General features: G+C 41.8%; 1 pseudogene; it reads left to right on the forward strand.

Moving 5' to 3' along the window:
* Positions 1-1,116: 1,116 nt before the first annotated feature.
* Positions 1,117-19,170, forward strand: LOC139735319 (uncharacterized; annotated as a pseudogene).
* The last annotated feature ends 1,084 nt before the right edge of the window (positions 19,171-20,254 follow it).

Consider the following 20,254-nt stretch of genomic DNA (forward strand, 5'->3'; position numbering starts at 1 on the left):
GTAGACCTGTAGTCTACAGTGGCAGTATGCCATAAGTTACATAAAGAAGAAAATGAAAAGCCTACCAAGACTTATTTCATTTGTTTTTATGCAAATGTATAAATGCAATTTTCCTGATATCTTTGTGAAGCAGAAAGAAAAGAAAAAGAGACAAATCATATGAATAAAGGCCATTTAAGCTGAAAAGTATCATCCTTATTCACCAGTAAATATGTAGGTTAGGATTTGCATTTTGGTGAGATAAATGTAGAAGGCATCGAACATCTATGAAGCAGAATCAAATCATGTGGCTGCAATGGCCATCTTGATCCCAATCAGTAATTAGTTTGAATGACCAGTGATGATTTCCTCTCTTATGGAAGCACATCTGCTGCAGAAGCTAGTAAAAAGCACCAACAACAACAATTACATATTCCTCTGTTAAACATGGGACATCAGTGAAAATTTATGGAGAAAATAGTACATTGTTGGGCACTTATCTATTGTTCAGATTTAGCTCTCAGTGTCGTAACGTACAGGCTAACCTTGGTAAGGTAGTGTAATTATTGGATTAATATACTGCAATGGTACAACTACATACAAGCAGTTGAGTATTGTGACTTGAAGTGACTTTGATGGTATTTAGTGATAACTACTTGAGTCATATCATTCAACTTTATACAGTGATGTGTAATAAAGTCAATTTGATTTCATGTTTCTGCATGCATATCATATACCTAGTGGAGCATTGCTTAATTACTAATGTTCAGAGTGAGACATACACACATCTGCACATAATTAGATGTTATTCAGAATGTAATATTGCACTTGTGCAATGATGCATGTCTTAACTCCTAAGAGGAGACCTCCATTTCAAAAAAAAAAAAAAAATGTTTTAATAATCATTGTCCCTGCTTTGCATACCTGCCCTAGCCCCTGAACCTGAATGGCACAATTGAATGTTTCTCCATGAGCCATGCCATTACCTCTTTCAGTGACATGAAAATGTACTCCGTCACCTTACAATGCAAAATGCATAGCCATCCATTTCTGTGTAATTATATGAGTGCCATTGCTGCGCATAATTCAACCATCGTTTCTTTCTTACACTCATCCCGTTGCCTGAATGCAGGTGGCCCACGGGGGCAGCATGATGCTCACACACCCAGAATGACCGACTCGGATTCCATTTAGCGCAGCACGGAGGCCGTTCCCCCGAGTGCTTAGCAGTCCACGCATCGCTGGCACCATGAGTGAACAGGAGAGACCCAGGAGCAGGTCTGCCTCACGCTCCCCTAGACAGGTGAGGATCAGTGCACTTTAGGGATGTACACTGTATGACCCTATCCTTCTGTCATATTTGAAAATGAATCAATTATGAATTTTGCCTTATGAATGGTCCGAGCAAAATATACTTCATGTGAAAAAGATACTAATTGCCCATTGCCTTTCAATAGCAAGACTTTGGAATCCTTAGGATCACAAAGTTTTGTTGAGAATTTAAATTGTGAGAAATGTATTTTGTTGAAATATAGTGATTCATTCATAGTATGGCTTGTAAATGGCTACTAAGTATTCAGTGAAAACAGTATTCATTCAATTTTCATTCATTCAGTGTTTGAATGAAGTTCAGGTTAGGCCATTATATCATGTAGTGGTTTTGTAGGCAATGCCTACCTTTGTGCAAATTGTCCAACATTTATCCATCAAAACCCCAATGAGCTATTAAGATATTTTTATAAGTGGTACCTCCTGGATAAGAAAGCTTGGAGAAGCCTTGCACAAAGAATCTTTCTTATCAACCGTATAAACTAGCCGCCCTTTTGCATGGAGTAGCTAGAAACACCCATTATGTACTTCCATGCATGAAATTTATGCTGCCCTGGTCATTAACCTGTATCCACCAGTGTCGTTATGCAATTTAGAAGCTGTTGGTGCCAGAGACTATATATTTCATGCACATTTACTTAACTGTGCTCTCGTAACTTCAAATTGATATCACAGACATCTTTGAGGAGGAAACTTTATGAAGAAATGTATATCAATTGAAAGAGAAATTAATTGTCTTCACTATAGGAAGTAAATCAGAGTCCTTTGATAAATTATGTGACATTACATTTTATATAAATATTTGCATGTACATGAAATACAAACTATAAATAACCATATTGCTTTAATTCAAAAGAAACCACTCATGAAAAAAAACAAGATCTTATAAAGGAAAGACAATCATAATTTTTGAAATCTTCATGATGTAGGCTTTCCAAGGGTATACCACTCTAGTGTGGTCTTACTCACTTATCTATAGATGGGACTACAGTAAGATATGTATGCATATGGCATTGTTTGATCTCATTTTACATGTAGACCTATTCCGTTAGCTGTAAACTTCCAATACTTTAAAAGTGAATGCCAATCCAAACAATAGAGATAGGGAGCGAGACAAGGGACTGTGGGATATTGGTCAAAGTTTGAGGGCTATAAAAACTCTATAAATGACATCATTGTCTTAAGTTATTTGTGCTACGGATTATCCCGTAGTTTGGTGATTGCAGCGTTTTTGCAATGCTTAGGCATAATTTATGATGTATCAGTCTAAATCTTGGTCAAATTCTGTGTACTGCGTACACAACAATGCTATCACTCATACAGTCATGTTTTTGCAATGTTAGTCAAATTGTACAATGTTTGTACTGTGTAGCTCCTTTATTTCAATCTGCTTGGTGGGTTAATTGTACTGTTCGTGTGATGCATTTTGTTCCCTACGGTATTTCATTGTACTTTTAAACAATAGTTCTGTATTGAACAGTTTGAAATTAAACATTGATATTCACTTGATTTACGGGTTATTCATGAATGAAGTAAATCCTTTTCTAGATATTTTAAGGCACCCAAGCAATACTTGAGGTTCATAAAAGAAGTATAATGTGTATCCATTTTTCAATTTATCTGGTGTAGATGCTTCAGATCCCAGTCCTTTTAGTACTAGGTTTGTGTCATGCACATACTTTGTAGCTGTAATTATTGTATTTTATACTTGACATTTACATTTAATTGCCTGCGCCTCAGCTCTGATTATTTTTTTTTTTCATGTGACAGCCGTATGAAGTATTGTCAAATGGTAGTGAGCAATCATGCCAACTTGATATGTTTTTCATTTTGGCTTTACCCACACTCCTTGGATGTAAATACTTTATGCTTCTTTTGTTTCGTCATAGGACTCCTGGTATACTTTGGTCCAGGAGGAGGTCCTGGTCTCATCACCGTGCCCTTCACCACGGTTTTCTGGCTCTGGAAGCAGCAGTCGAGCGTCGTCCAAGGCCAGCAGTGTGTCTTCCACTCCAAGGAGAACCCAGCATCCACCTACCTCATCAACGACGACTGCTGCTAGTGATGGTCACTCATCTACTCTTCAGAACTCTACTCTTTCCCAGTATCCATTAGAGGAAGAGTCCCCTGTCCTTGTGGTATCAGGTGGGACTGGTGTGTCTACTGCCGGGCAGGAACACGCTAGTGCAGATGCCCACCGAGATGTCATTTCACCTCTCGGGGGAGTGACTAGGGATGATGGTAGGCCTGCAGATGACCTGTCGCCGATACCTCCACTCAATCTTGCAGCCCACATGGACTCTCAGGAAGGAGATATGTTGAGACCACCCGCTGATGACTCTGGAGGCATCACGAAAGAGATGTCTCCATTTGTGGAAGATGACGAAGGCACCATGATTAGCAGTGATACCGATATTCCTATTCCATTCTCGGATGCTGATGAGAATGACGGCAGTACCTCGGAAGGTGCGGGAGGGTTTGGTGGAAGTATGGTCAAAGATGCTGTTCAAGAGGCAATTGCTGAAGTTTCAGCTGACCTGGTTAGTGGAGCACTCTCCATGTCCATATCACATCATGAAGTGGACTCTGCCACTGAGCAAGAAGAACTTAAGGATGATGCAAATGTTTTTAATCTTCCTCCAAAGAGTGCAGTTCAGGAGATTGATGACACCCTGGATTCAGCTGCAACAACGCCATGGCAATCTGAAGGAGTAGAGCAAGCAACACCTTCTCCAGTTGAGCCTGCACAAAGAGAAGGGAATGGATCGACATCGGTTGAAAATCAGGAAAGTCTGTTGCCAGGAGAAGATAGAGAAACAGGATTAACAGATGCTGTACGCACTGACAGAGACAGTCTTAGGGCAATAGTTATAAATGAATGTGTTGATGGTAGAGCTGAAGTTGCGTCAAGGGAATCAGATAGTGAACATCTTGCCCTGCCTGACTATGACTCTGGCCACATTACTTCCACTCACTTCGAGAGCAGTGCCCAGTCAGCTCACCATGAACAAACTGAAGTGACACCTCAAACCCAGTATCAAAGAACCTCTGTTGAAAGTCATTCAAAAGACTCCTTAGATGCCAAATACTTATCTCCAACAGAGGTGGATATTCATCAAGATGCCCAGTCTTACATCCAATACCCCAGAGATCTGCAGAGCTCACCTCATCACATCGGCCTCTCAAGTGACGAAAGCTACGCAGGTGATGGTCGACATGACAGAAATCTGGACAGGCATGAAAGGACCACTGGCATACACTATGCTAAAAGAGATCAGGAGAGTGAAGGAGATCTGCTGGCAAGGAGGGTGGCACTACTCCTCCAGGTCAATGGAGATTTTGATGCAGAAATTGCAAAATGTACAGCCACCCCATCAAGGGCTTTGTCTGGCAGTATGTCGTCTTCGGTGACAGGTAGCCCTGACAGCATAGAAGAAGCCAATCTTCCTCTTGGCATTCTCTCAAGAGATGCCAGTGGTTCACCAGCAGCCCATAGGAGAGGAGATGGTCAGTCGTTGCCTGCAACATCTAGGACAGACTCCAGTGGGAGCTCTACGGACTCGCTGGCAGAGCATGTCAGGCGCCTTCTGCAGGAATCTGAAAGTTTGCGCAGACTTCATGAGGCAGGTATCGACACCCAGCAGCTCCTCAATATCCAGGCTGAAGTTGGCAAGAGTTCTCCAACCATATCTGAGGCGAGCACATCAAGCTCAGTGCGAGATATCATTAACAGAGTGGTGAGGCGTTCAAGGACCGGTAGTGAGAGTGATGATGGTTTTCAGCTGCAAGAGGAAGGCCACTTGACACCCTCTCCACGTATGCCAGTCAGTGCTGGAAGGCCGGTTGGAATCACAGGTTCACGGTCACGAGAAGATTCTGGGCTTAGTGACAGCAGCAAGATTACATTTCAGCAAACATTTCAATCCAGTCGTGCCAAGGAAGGGGCTCATTCAGTAGATTCACATCACTCTTCTGAGAGCACTCTCACCAGGGACTCATTGTCACAGCGAGTTCAAGAGCTTCTCAGTGTTGTTGGTGAAGGTGTAAGTCAACCATCTGTAGCACCCAGTGGTAGTCTTTCTAAAGAAGATCTGATTGCCTTGATGCAAGTGGCTGAACTGGAAAGAAAATTGAGTGAAGGGTATGTTCCATCACAGAGGTCCTTTTCTCCAAGATCAACACAGAATTCTCGCATGTCATCCGTAAGGGATGGTGTCAGCAGTTCTGTTTCTGGAAAAGACACTTCTGTTGCTAGTGCTGATTCGTTAGCACTTCGGGTCCAGGCTATCCTTGGTAGGGAAGCTCCAGGTGAAAGAGTGGATCGGATAATATCTGAGGCACTTAGTGCTGCAGAAAGGAGTCAGTCTCAGTCACCTTTAGGGAGCAATTATTCTAGCCCAAAATCCCATAAAACTCCCTCTCCGCGAGATGTCCAAGATCCCTCCACAGTTCCAAGTTTGGGATCTGTAGCCGACCTGGTTGAGCGGCCATATGGAGCATTTGATCACGCTCGAGACATGCTGACTCTGCACCTGCAGCGCCTCACTGATCGCACATTTGATCACAGTGTAGAGATGGGCACACCCTTTCAACAAGATACCAATGGCAATGTAATGAATATGAAGCAGTATAGTCCTCAAACACTTCAGTCATCACAACAACGGTCTCATCATGAATTCCAAACACCCTCTTCACATTCAATAAGCAAGCCGATCTCCTCTGAACATGTGTTTTACGGACTCTTGCCAGAACAAATACCTGGCAATGTGCATATGGATCATGATCAAAACTTAGGCGAATTTCATCCATTGCCAATGGAGCATTCACCAGCAAAGCAGAAACCATGGCAAAGAGATCTACCCCAGCAGTACCATCCATATCAGAGGTCTCCTAGTAAAGGGCAGCGTCCCAAAAATGAAAGTCTGCGAAGAGACAATAGCAGTGACCTGGATGACAGCCTGTTTATCATGGCAAGATCAAAATCATCACCAGAGATCAAGGTGGACAAAAAGCTTTTTCCTGGAGTAGAGTCATTTGCTCCTTCTCACCAGCGTTCCGGTTCTTGGGGGAGGCAGTCACAATTCCAACAGATGAAGCAACCTCTACCTGGTAGCAAACTCCCTGTTCCTTCACGCAGTGATGCAGTGCATGGGAAGACCTATTCACAGGAGCAACAGTATCCCAGTCGTCCAGCCTCCCAGACTCCACAGCATCTGCCCTCCCAGCAGCCGCAGAGTCCAACTGCTCGTGAGATGTACAGTACCAACAGTTGGCCACGGTCCCTCTCCAAGTCCAGGTCCTCCAGTGGGATTACCACCCAGGGCCAAAGCCCTGGATCACCATCAAGGCAGAGCCTCACAAAGGATCCCTTTGTGACAGATGGGTTCCTGAAAGCATACAGACCTCCAGGTAGCTCAGAGGTTATCTACACATATCCCGTTGATGGACAGGGAGTGAGGGCTACCCATGGCTCTCCAACCATGAGCTCTACCACCATGGAAAGCACTCACACAGGTTTGTTGGCCCCATATTCATGGGATTAAAGGGGGAGGCTAGTAAGTGATCAGTGGGAATCAGTGGAAATGCTGGGAGATGATTGTTCCAATCCTTATTGGATTCATTCAAGAGTTCATTGTATATCTATTGTTGTGTGAAAATGATTTGCTTCAGAACGGTCTCATATTCAAATAATGTGCAGATTAATGCTCCGTCACTGACCAGGGACGCTAACCTGGAAGCATTAAACTACACATTACTTGAATATGAGACCATTCTGAAGCAAATCATTTCCACACAACAATAGATATACAATGAACTCTTGAATGAATCCCATAAGGATTGGAACAATCATCTCCCAGCATTTCCACTGATTCCCACTGATCAGTTACTAGCCTTCCCCTTTAAGTCATATGCAACGATCAGCATGCCGGTTTCATAGTTAGGCATATTTTGATTTCTTTAATTTTCCTCTCTTTTTTTAGCCTCACTGCTGAATGCCACATTATTCAAATGATGCACAGATAGGAATTGTGCACGTAAGGTAACTATGAGATGCTTAACCCACAAGGCAAAACTTAGTGGATTTATGCTAACTTCCATAGATACCGCATACACACTATTCCGACTGATGCACAAAAATCATCTGTTTTATTGAACGGAAAACAAATTTCTATGCCAGAAATAAGTTTTTAGCTCACCTGAGCCAAAGGCTCAAGTGAACTATTGCGTTCGCTCTTCGTCTGGCGTCCGTCGTCCGTTGTCCGTCATCCGTCGTCCGTCGTCTGTCGTGTGTTGTGCGTAAACCTTTTACATTTTCATCTTCTTCTTGAGAACCCCATGACCGATTTTTACCAAACTTGGCAGTTAGCATCCCTAGGGGGATAGGATCTCAATTTGTTCAAGTTGTCACCATGTTCCACCTGAGGGGCCCCTGGGGGGCCCCCAGAGGGGCCAAAACCTCCAAAATTAAGGAATCTTAAAAAATCTTCTTCTCTAGAACCAGAAGTGATAGAGCTAAGTTAATACCATGAGTTGGTACATTGATGATTGTAGTTTTAAGTTTGTTCATGGCGGAATCAGGGGTGCCCCCCTTGGGACCCAGGGGAGGGGGGTGGGGAGGGTCCTAATGAGGCCCAAATTGTACATTTTCATCTGTTTCTTGAAAACACCATGATGAATTTTCACCAAACTTGGCAGGTAGCCTCCCTAGGGGGATAGAATCTCATTACCATCATATGGGCACCATGCCCTACCTGGGGGCCTAGATTGGGGCTAAATTGTAAATTTTGATCTTTTTCTTGAGAACCCCATGATAAATTTTCACCAAACTTGGCAGGTAGCATCCCTAGGGGGATAGAATTCCATTCCCATCATATGGACACCATGCCCCACCTGGGGGGCCCCAGGGGGCCTAGATTGGGGCCAAAGTGTAAATTTTCATCTTTTTCTTGAGAACCTGGCAATGAATTTTCACCAAACTTGGCAGGTAGCATCCCTAGGGGAATAGAATCTTAATTCCATCAAATGGGCACCCAACCCAACCCCCATTAAGGAATCTTTAGAGATTTTCTATAGAACCGGAAGTGATTGAGCTAAGTTAATAATCAGGGGTGCCCCTTCACCCCCCCCCCCCCCCCCCCCCCCCCCCCCCCCCCCCCCCGGAACCCAGGGGAGTGGGATGGGATGGGTCCAATTGGGGACTTAAATTGTACATGTTCATATTCTTCTTGAAAATCCCTTGATGAATATTCACCAAACTTGGCATGTTGCGTGCCAGGGGATTAAGATCTCAATTTATTCAACAGGGCACCATGCTTCCTTTGGGGGCCTCTAGGGGGCCCAATGCCCCCCCCCCCCAAACATTAAGAAATATTTACAATTCTTGTTCTCTAGAACCAGAAGTGATCGAGCTTTAACCCTAAAAAGACTGGGCTATTTTGGTAGCTCGAAAGACTGGGGGGGGGGGGGGGGGGGGGGGCCTCAAGGGCCCCCCCCCTAAGATCTCGGCCGTGGATCGCGCGATCGCCGCGGAACTTTGCACAATGGTAGTGTGCGATGTAATCTACAAGATCGTGTTTTTGAATTTTAGAAAATAGTCTTCTTTTATTTTATTTTGATTAATTATGATAATTTATGCGAGAAATCAGAATCTTTCATCTGAATCAGTAAATAAAGCTCCAAATTTGCTCATTTTTGGTATAATTATTCTTTGTGGCATTCTTAGCAAATGTGCTTAAAAAAATTTGGTATCAAAATCAATTTCTTATTTATTTTATTGTTTCATGAATTTCTTATGTATTTCTTTGTTTTTTCGACCTTTTGTTTTTGTTGTTTTTTGTAACAAAATTTGTCACAGACACTTTTTGAAGCATAATACTCCTAAAACAAACTAATTTTAGCCATTGAGAGTAAAAATAAGCATATTTATATGAACCATGTGAAAAAACTCAATTTGCATTGACTTTGTACACAAAATCACATTTTTTAGCCATTTTTGGCCTCACGTGCATGTACAAAAAGTCATGTAACTTCAGAACCGTACCCCCAGGCGTCACAAATTTGGTGTCAAATTGTGCGGGAAACTCATAAGAAAAAAGTCATGGAGCATCGCGGCGAGAGCATTGCGTGTTGCAGAGTAATCGTGCGAAATGTCGAGGGGGGACCTCCGAGGCGCCCCCCCCCCCCCCCCCCAGTGCAGTTAGGGTTAAGTCTTTTTTTTTTTTTTCCAAACTGCATAGTCCAACATTATATAAAGTACAGTGTACTTGGCAGGTATTTTTACCAGTTAGTTGGAATATGCAAATGGACACCATGCCCCCAGCTCTCAAAGCTCCCCACACCACAAGTTTCCAATGTTCTCAGGTAAGAGTCTGCTGAAATGTATGGAAGGTGAACTTGCGATACTCAGGTGAACGCGAGACCCCTGGGTCTCTTGTTTAAATCATGTAACGTGATGGTTAATGTACTGGATGCATTTCCTTTTGGCTTGCCATGGACAAAAACGTGATGCTTCCAGTGGCTGTTATGAGGCAACATGCAATCAGTAGAAATTAACACACAGCTCTCGACCAATGACATTGCAGGATGTTGGCTCCTCGTGCTATGATGCTTTCTATTATTAGCACCCAGTCTTCTTACTGTATTATTTTTTAATCAATTTACAGGATTTAATGTGTACAATTTCTTTGATATTATAGTTACAGTGATACACACAGACCAATGATTCATGTCAAAAATGCTGGATTATTTTACATCACTTTACTAGTTCATATTCTTAACACTCTCCCATCTCCATTCCTCTTCCCAAATTTAGGATCTGATGATGCACATGCCCCATCATTTCCTGCTGGCACCTATGGAAGTAGGACAAGTCGGGACCCAACAAGTCCATCTCCCCACTCTTCTAAGATCCCAAGATTTGATCATGGTTACAGCAGATCTCCTCCCAAAAGTCCCCAGGACAGAGGCAGAGGACAGTCGCTCACAGCAGATAGCCAACTGGATGGTAGACGCTACAGGAGATCGCTCAGCGACAGTGGCAGGCAAGAAATACAGAAAGAGAAGCTGAGTCGTCAGACGTCCCTGAGTCCCCAGCACAGAGCGGGAAGAGCGAGAAGTGTTGGTTTGAAACGAGAGCACTCCAGATCCCCACCGGAATTACCTCCTTTCTCCCAGCAGCCGTACAGCTTTGGCGGCCAGCAAAGTGGACCACAGCAGAGAGATGTTGCAATCACTGGTCCTCTAGTCAGAGACAGAACCATGATGGACAGATCAAGACAGGAAGGGTACCGGTTCCAGGAAGTGCCAGGTTGGGAAGCTTCCCGAGTAGATCGCTCGCAGATACCTTCCACAGCATATCAGCCCAATGCACAGTACCGGCAGCAGTATTCTCCTTCAAGCCGAGTGGCTACCGTACCAACCTCAGCTGCTGGTGCAACATCTCCGACAAAGATTCCGCGCTACAGACAAGGACCAGACCAGGTTCCAACAAGGTATGCACCAGCTGGCAGCGAGAGGGCAGAGAGGAGGGGGCCAGGTGTTGCAGACTATCCTGAGAGGCATTATCAGCAGTACGGAACCCAGTATGGCCCAGATGTACCTCAGCTTCCTGGCACATACAGCAGACAAGTTCTTGAGAATATCCTGCAGGTAAGCTTACACTGTTCTTAAGTGGAAATAAATTGACTCTCTTGGTTACCATGGAATGCAAGCCCTGTTGCTCTATACGATTGAATGGAGGTTTGTACTAGCCAACCCTTTCCTACACATAACAACTGTTAATGTCATTGGCTTTTCTCAAATTTACTACCTAGAGGAATGCTTAAAATGATGAAAGAAATCAAAACAGTGATCATAATGATGATGATAATAGTATGGCAGTAATAAAATAAGCTTCTGTTCTCACACACAAGTTACTCGGACATTGTTTGAAACACAGAAAACATCTTCTCAGAAGATTCTAAAAGCCCTTTGCAGGCTACAATGTCAGGCTCCCAAGAGTCCACAGCTTTATTCACACCTCTCATCTTCCACTCGCTATTTTACTGCATATGCAATGCCTGCAGTGCTTAACTATGACTTTTTACAAATGATGAAAGGGCTATTGAAAGTTTTATGACTAAACTCTCTACCAGAATGAGGCCGACCCCCGCTATCGGGAAGCCTCCGCCATGTGGGACCAGTACCAGCGGCTCCAGCAGCAGAAGGAGGCTCGGCGTGAGGCCCGCCGCGAGGCTCGGCAGGATGTGAAGGGTGATGAGTCCAGTGTCTCCAGCCTGGACTCGCGAAGGGTGGATAGACTGGCGCACCTGGTCCAGGACCCAGTGAAGCACACAGTGGACCAATTTGTCCAAGGTACTGTAAAACATGATATATTCGCGGCATGAATTTTTCGCGAATTGGAGCCGACAGCCTTTTTTGCGGCATGAAATTTTCGCGAACTGCCACTGGCATTCAGTGCATATAGTGTACAAAAGAACTTTCGCATGCATTTTAATTTCGCGAATCTTTACGCTCGCGAAATTCGCAAAATTAAAATGCACGCGAACATTTCTCGTTTTACAGTACTGGGACACGATGGTGATATCGATTTAAGATTTTAAATGAAGCAGATTGTACATGCGCGTGAGACATCTGGATTCATTATTATTTGAAGATTTCATTTTAATATACTCTCCATTGTAACAGGAGCCTATATGATGTCCCTCATATACACCTCAAGTCAGACAGGCTCCTAACACATTTTAGCTGTGAATTCTTGAGCCTTTATCTAATATTTGTGTATGTGTTACATGTAATGTGAAGGATAAATATGTCAATGTGAAATTAAGTTTATTAAAGAAATATCATTCAGTGGCATGCCATTAGTATGCCTTCATTCCTTATAGTCTGTTTGCTGTATACAATGTATTTTAGCTTTTGAGAGTCATGTCATGAAGAGAAAAATCTAGAATTTGAAGGAGGAAATGCATGTTCTGAATTTCTTCCTTTTGTGCATTGAAAGAACTATCTTGCCCTTATCATACTCAAATATTATATGTCTCTTTCTCTTTGTGAATATCACAGATGAGGAGGATGGTCGGAGTACCAGTAGTTCAACGGTAACGGATGGCAGCACTCCTCGTCAGAGAAGGAAGTGGGATCGAGACCAGCAGCAGTTCACCCCTAGGGAGCAGTCGCCCGAGAAGATGCCTCACAATGGAGAGTACGTTCTCATGAATTGTTAACCACTGTGAATGTCATAATTTGATTGCATGAATTTTACAAATGTAAAATGTCACAAGTCCGCCAATAGTGGCATTAAAAAATGCTTCCTGCCATGCTACAAGTGCAATGCATATTGTCAGCAAGCTGGGAAATCACTAACTCACTTCTTGGAAAGGGTTATTGACTTATTTCGCATTCCTTTCCTGTGATTCTTCATCACAAATTTAAGCTTTCGAGAACTTGTCATACAATTCCCAATTGGTGGAAGTACATTGTATGTGTATACATTGTAAGCAGTGACTCATAGGCACAGAATATAGTGTTTGGCAAACGTAATGAAACGTTATGGCCAGCTTGAATTTCATTACGTCAGTGTTCAGATTTTACTTCTCAACAGACTCTGGAGACTTTTACAACCCTTGTGATTTTTATGCGAGTCAGAGGCTCTGTAGCAAGCACTCTCATATGACACTATTCAATACATATATATGGCACTTCTAAAGCACAGCAAGGTTTCTGAAGATGCCATGCAAATACATATTCTATTTCTGTATTTCTTGTGCAGGTTTCAGCGGAGAGTCTCCCCAGAGGAGATCGCTGCCATTGTTCAAACCTCGCCAACCAAGGAATCGAGAATACCACGATCAACAAGTCAACAGAATGGACACAAGCATCATGAGAGGAAGAAGAGGAAAGAAACTGATGTCTCAGCGAAGAGATCTCCAGAGCAGTCAGCTGAGGCCAGTAGGTCTTCCACTCTCCAGAATGACACCAGCCAGGACACCCTGACAGAACTGGCTGCTTCGCAGGACATGAGTCTCGAGTCGGACCGATTGCTGCAACTCCTGGGACCGGACGGGATTCGCAAGTTGAGCTCCAAGCTGGTGAAGCTGCAACGCAAGATCGACAGGCAGCGCGAGCAGCATCGGAAGCGGGCGGACGAGAAGGGCCGAGACGAGTCGGCGAGAAGAGACTCCTCAAAGAGGAGAGGACACAGAGAGGAAGCACCTCCTGCCAGCACGCCGACCGTTGACGAGTCGATGTTGTCATCCGCTGCCTCCACTCTCACTGAGGACTCTTCAGATGTCACCAACAGTCACCACCGCCTTGGGAAGCAAGCTTCACTGGAGCCGTCGTTGAGTCCGGTCCAAGAGGCATCCTTCAGATCGACGGAGGAATCTGTCTACGACACAGCAGAGAGTTCTCCTCCTGAGGCTAAAGCCCAGGAGAGACAACCAGACAAGACGGAGAAGGCGAAGGAGAGTACGTACCTTGCCAAGCGAAGAAGGGACTATGCGCACAAGGACGACTTCGGTGTCACCTACAACACTGACTCTCTCAGTGATACCGGCTCAGATGTCAGCATCCCTTGTGCCTGCAGGCCTAAGAGGTCTCACTCTATTCATGGTATCACCAACCGAGCAAGAGAGCAGGCCACTGAGAAAATGAGCAAGCAGACCAAGATGGATGTGGAGAGAAATGAGGTGTTCAAGAAACCTTCAAAGAGCTCATCAAGAATTCCAGTAAGGGACGTTGATGTTGCGAGAGAAAACGGGGCAGCAGCTACCCGGGCACAGGAGAAGCCTCAAAAGCAGGCAAGGCCCGGTACTGCCTTTGTGATCGATGTGGGTCAAGAAAACAAACTGGCATCCAAGGATAATGTTCTCACAAGAAGGCAGAATGACGACAACAAAGAAGTGACGGGCAAAGATGACGAGAGGAGGAGAAGAAAAATGGAAAAGAGGGAAATAGTAGGCCAGGAGAATGAAGCCCCATCAAGGTAACTAGATGCATAATTTATTTCCCTGCATCACAAAAAAAAAAAGAGCCAAACATGTATTTTGAGTAGGACACACTCGATGTACTGAGTAATCAGAAGAAATTATCAATCATGTATTCATGGCATGGTTTGTATCTGCAATTAAAATTTCTTGTGCATTTGCTTTGAAATAAATGTGTGCATGGATATTTCCTGAATTATTGAACTCTAAAACGAGACAAGTGACATATATTTTATAAATGTCTCTCCCCTAAGCAATATTGGGGCACAAATTAATTTTCCATATTTTGTGTGTGAGTACTCTTTTGTGAGTGCACACCAATGAGGTGTTCTGAATGAGCTATATGTTGCCACAAATGCTGTATAGAACTGCTGCAAAAAAAAAAAGAAAAAAAGCTTGGTTTATTTTGGTGAAAATCTGTTGTAAGTGTATTTTTGTTGTGTGACACAGAATGACATAAGATGTTATGGTGGAGGGAGAGAAGGTTTCATAAACCAATTGCAGTAGAAAGACAGAAGAAATGTTAAACAGGACTTTCATAGAAATGACTTTTCATAAAGCAAGTCATTTGAAAAATGTCTTTGTATTTTTTTTCTCTTTACCAGAATTCCAAAGAAAATAGTCCAACCTGTTGCATGGTTTCAGCCTTTAAGCAAGAAGATGCCATGGCAACAGGACACACCCACCAAGGCCAGACCGCAGCCAATGAGCTTTCCAGCCAAAGGGGACGAAGAAAATGTCAAGGCAGGTGACAAGGCTTCTCTGCAGGTATGATGAAAGGATTTTTGTTTTTCTTCTGTGTATGCATGTATTACCTGGAATTGACTAAACACTTACATTGTACATTTAGAGTATGAACAAGGCATTATGATCATGTTGCATGAGAAGTGGATAAACCATGGCATCATTGTTTGTTAAAATCCCAGAGTTATGTTTTCGATCCAAGTCATTTTTTATAGTGTGACATACTTTCAGTTGAAATGGTAGGAATGGAAGGGAATTGTGGAAAGATATTGTGCCATTATCTGTAGGAAAGGAAGCAGTGTTTAGAAATGAATGGGATAATGAAGTAGAGCCAGGTGCTAACTAAAAACACATTTGAAAAGAGCTATGTATACCACACTGTCCTAAAATTTGTTACTGTTTCATTTAAAAGTTTGGCTAGTATCAGTCGTTCACCTGCAAGGGTTGTCAGCCATAGTTGCAAAACCAACTACCTACATGTAACCACTGAAATGGTATGGTCAAAGTGCAGAAAGGCCCCTTTTTGTATGTGTCAGTGAAAATGAACAAGAAGAGACATAGTGTGTCTTTATTCAGGCAAGAACAAAGTGGCCAATGTGTATGACATTCAGCACATGACTGGACAGCCCTGTCAAATCTTAACCCTCTGTATATGACAAAATGTTTAGAAACAGATGTGTGTAGTCAGTTTTCCCCGTGTCCAGATTCCATGTACTTTTGTTATGAGATTATAGATATGAGTTTAGTATTTTATGTGAAGGGTACTGTTCATCACATACCAAATGTATTACACTGTCCTGTTCATTGAGCTGGAGTTAATGTCTGCTATTGTCACTCTCGCCCATTTTCCCACTCACCTTGCAGGAAGCTTTCGAAAAGTACCGCAGCGACTTCATTTCGAAGTCCCGCGAGCGGCAGCGCAAAGTGAAGCTCGCCGCAGAGGAGCGCCACACCCAGGCAATGTGTGAACTGGAGCGAGCCCAGATCTTCCACGATCAGCGGTCCAAGAAATCCAACCCAATGCCCACCCACTGAGTGGTGAGTCCCCTTGTTCATCTTTGCATTCCTGTCCGAACTATCTAAACAGTTGGCTTTTGCTACTGATTATTAGACCATTTTATGAGTTATGCAGTTATTCCTTTTTGTGAAACAGTCCTACAGTGAATTTAATTAAAGTGTTCTTGTTCAGAATCAAATACTTTCTATCTTTCTTTCTTCATTTATTTATTTTATTATGATTTTTTTTCTTCATTTTTGTGGTGTCATATTAATGCTCTTCTGAATTTGTCACCTCATTTGTTAGACATTCATCACAAAACACTTTTAAACTGTCATTTCATATACATTGCTGACTGAAATTACAAATCTCCTTGCACTCATTTTCATTGTAACCCCCCGGCATGTATGCCAGAGGATACTTTGGATTCATTTCCATTTTCATTTCACTTGTCCATACCCTTACATGCATACTTGCCAACTAATAAGATTTTATCAGATTCAGTAAGATTTTTTACATTAAAAATAGTAAAATAAGATTTTCTGTCAGAGAAATAAGATTTAAAGGGTGTGTACAGTTCTGGTCGAGGCGAGGATTTAGCTTTTAACGTTTTGCGAGATATTCAGAAACCACTCTATGAGATGTCAAAGAGCATGCAATTCTAAGGGGTATCAAAAGTTTATTTGATGAAAATCGGTTTTGAAATGGCTGAGATATCCAAAAACAAGGTGAAACAAAGAGATACTGTCTAATAAAGTTGTGGCCTGTCGCCTTTTATTATTATCACTTTTTTGGATATCTCAGCCATTTGTAAACCATTTTTCATCAAATAAACGTTGAATCCTTCTTAAAATTACATGCTCTTTCATATTTTATAAGAAGTTTCTCATTATCTCACTTAGGACTGTTCAAAACATGAATCCCTCACCTCAACCAGTACTGTACAGTCCCTTTAAAAAAATATTTAGCTATACCTTTCATGTGTATTTTCTGAAGATTTGACCGAAAGTAAGATTTTTGACTTCAGTTTGCATATAAAATAAGATTTTTGCAATCCACGAGTAAGATATTTCATCTTGAAATGTTGGCAGGTATGTAACAAGATGAAGAGATGTTAGTGTAGAATATGATTACTGCCCTCGGGCTAGAACATGATTAAAGGTGGTAAGTATTGTATATTCTTTTGTTCATTTGTTCATCTGATCTTAAAAGTTAATCTTTGCATAGTGATTGTAAAATAACTGCTGACCATGTTGCTAAGCTCATCTTATTGTGACATTGCTCTTTCCTGTTCCAGACCAACACCACAATCCCAAAAAGCGTGCAATATCAAAGCGACAAATGAGAGAGCACACAGAAAGGTAAGTAAAATAAGTCTATTCTTTCTCTTGTTTACATGCATGTGTGTGTGTGTTAATGTTCTCTCTTTTTAATTCCTTGTAAAGTTGTATCTTTGAAATGCTACCCCCAATTAATGTCACACAGAAAATATACTCACACTGTAACCAAGTTGCTTCAATGATTTGAGAATTTTCCACAAATTACAACTTTCTGTCACCTTGATGCTGTACATTGCACTCCCATTATAACGAACACGGTTACGAAAAAATTCCTGTTGCAACAAAGAAAACAAAGTAAGACATTATCTGCCCTTGTTTTTTTTTTTGTTGTTGTTTAGTTGTTCGGTTATAACAAATTCAATATGATGAAAGAAAACTGCTGGTCCTGGGGACTTCGTTTTTAACGGGAGTCCACTGTATTGAGTACCAAAGTGTGATGTCATAGCCATTCATTGCCATGGAAACTGGTTCTAAACAACCTCACATAGCCCGAAAGTATGTGATGTGTGTGTGTGTGGGGGGGGGGGGGGGGGAGGGGGGAGTTGCTGACCATGTTCAAACAAAAGACTGTGACATCATCACTTCATTACTCTATACTTTCAAGTCAAATGTGTCCTTTAACACAACGCTGCACACTGGCACTGGTCTGACCAGTAGCTTTTTCAGGAATGGACCAGTGAAAAATTGATAAACTGGGTACCTACTGGTCTGACAGACAGGTCAGACCAGTAGATGTAAAAAAAAAAAAAAAAAAAACGGGTTAGTGTGCAGCCCTGTTTAACATGTATTTCTGTCACATCTCTCCTGGTAAAGGTTGTACAATCGTCTCCCTGAGGTCAAGCAGAAGGAGAAAGAGAAGAAGAGGATGCAGGATTTTGAGCTGAATCGACTCCGGGCTCAGATCTACCGAAAGGTATGTCATCGTAGCCTTTGCTAGCATCGTAACATGAGAAATTCCACTGCTGAGCATCAGTCTTTTGAAACTGCATGCACACAAGATATCATTCCTGCTGTTGATATGAACCATTTCTTTTTCTTTCTTTTCTTTTTTTTTTAATTTTCCCAGGAATTTTAAAGATTTTTTCCCCTCTTTTTTATTATATCTTTAAACAACTTTTCTTCATTTGTGTAAACTCTAAGTGAAGTGAGATGACAATTTGCCTGCATGCAATAGTCCTTTTTTCCTCATTTGTCTTAATTGGTTCTAAGATTTCTCCGTCATGATGATTGCAAATTGGTTCGTAAGCTCCTATGCTGTTGTTTATTATGTGATGCCAATTGAATAGTGAGCTTTGATAATCCTTGGTATTGATAGAGTTAAGCCTACATCTAGATTCTTTGTGTGAATGCAGTCTTAAATCATCAATTTGTTTTGTTATTGTTTTTTACTTTTAGTTTTTCTCTCTGAGCATGCACCTTGGCATTCACAAGCTTTTCATGCGAATAAAAGTGAAGGGAATTTTTTTCTTTTTTTTGTGTATGATCTATTGTACACTTCATGCTAACCATTCCATTGTCATACATAGCTTCTTGAATAAATTGTAAAGCCACGAACATTTATAATTCTGTACTCCATACAGTCCAACTGACGCAAGTCAATCTCTCATGAGTTGATTACTCAGCTAAGTCAGAGCTCCCATAAAGTTAAAAAATTATATTAGTTTTTGATGGATTCAACTTGTGGTAGGGTGGCTGTGTGAAGTGTGAACAGATGTTCATCCATGAAGGTTGTTGGTCTTCACAATGTTTTCAGGCTGATGGTGTGTCGGAGAATCAGGATTTTGCTTTACATTAGGTGATATTGAACAATACGCCGTGTGAAGTAATGCCTATCATACTGATTTCTTGCATAGTGTTTGTTTTGTGATGGGGATATTGATTAGGTCATTGTGGAAAATGTATTGATTTAATGGCATGGTTTAGAATAGGTTCATTTAATTGCTAACAATGTGACCTTTGTTGTGTTTTAGGAAAATAAAATGAAAGAATAAACCAGTGAAAATGTTGTCTGTAGTTCATACATTTTAACTTTTGCTACTCAGAATCGAAGAAGAAAAATGAATCTTAATCTATTCTCTGGCATTTCATTTCTTTCATTACAACTGATTGACAAATTGCCCTACATCGACGTAAATAAGCACTGAATTGATCAGTGTTTTACGTCGATGTAGGGCAATTTGTCAATCAGTTGCAATGAAAAACATCTCGACGGAAGAAAATTTCATTTCTTTGTTGTTTATCTTCACAGAAACTCAGTGACAAAGTCAAGAAGAAGCCATGGTCGGGAAATTGAAAATGCTAAGGAGTAACCGCTTCCACTTTTGCTGTAGTGAATAAGAGCTGGAAGAGACATGCCGTCTTTGTGTCTTCTGTGCTCCGTTTTCCTTCCTGTTAGACCCCATTCCCAACCATGTCAGGTACATTACAGCTTCAAGAAGTTGTTCAAAATTAGAAAATAAAAAAGAATGTATGTAATGAAGTATATGCTTCCTTTCTGTCCACTCTTTAATAAGACTAAAAACAAGTTGCCATGTCCCTTTCAAAGACTTATGCTGTTAATGCAGTAATAGTTAATGTTTTATTGTCAAAGTGAAGACTAGATATGCAAGTCAAATACTGTAAACAATGTTAAGGTTTAGAATTTTAATGCTGATGGGTTTTGTAAGCTCTTTTTGTACTACTCAATAGAACCAAAGATGGGACATTGTCCACGTCATCAAAGCAAGCTGTAGTATTTCATTTTCCCAGTACATTACAAGTGCCAAAGGGATTACATGAATCGCCAAATATTTGCAGTCAGTATCAGAGTTATGTTAATAATTCATCAATAAATGCGAAGATGATTTTGGGAGATAAGGTGAGAAATATCTCTTCTCCAT

Source organism: Diadema antillarum, unplaced genomic scaffold (assembly GCF_040938485.1).
Source record: "Diadema antillarum isolate AM-2024a unplaced genomic scaffold, OU_Dant_1.0 seq00000569_RagTag, whole genome shotgun sequence".
Lineage (NCBI taxonomy): Eukaryota > Metazoa > Echinodermata > Echinoidea > Diadematoida > Diadematidae > Diadema > Diadema antillarum.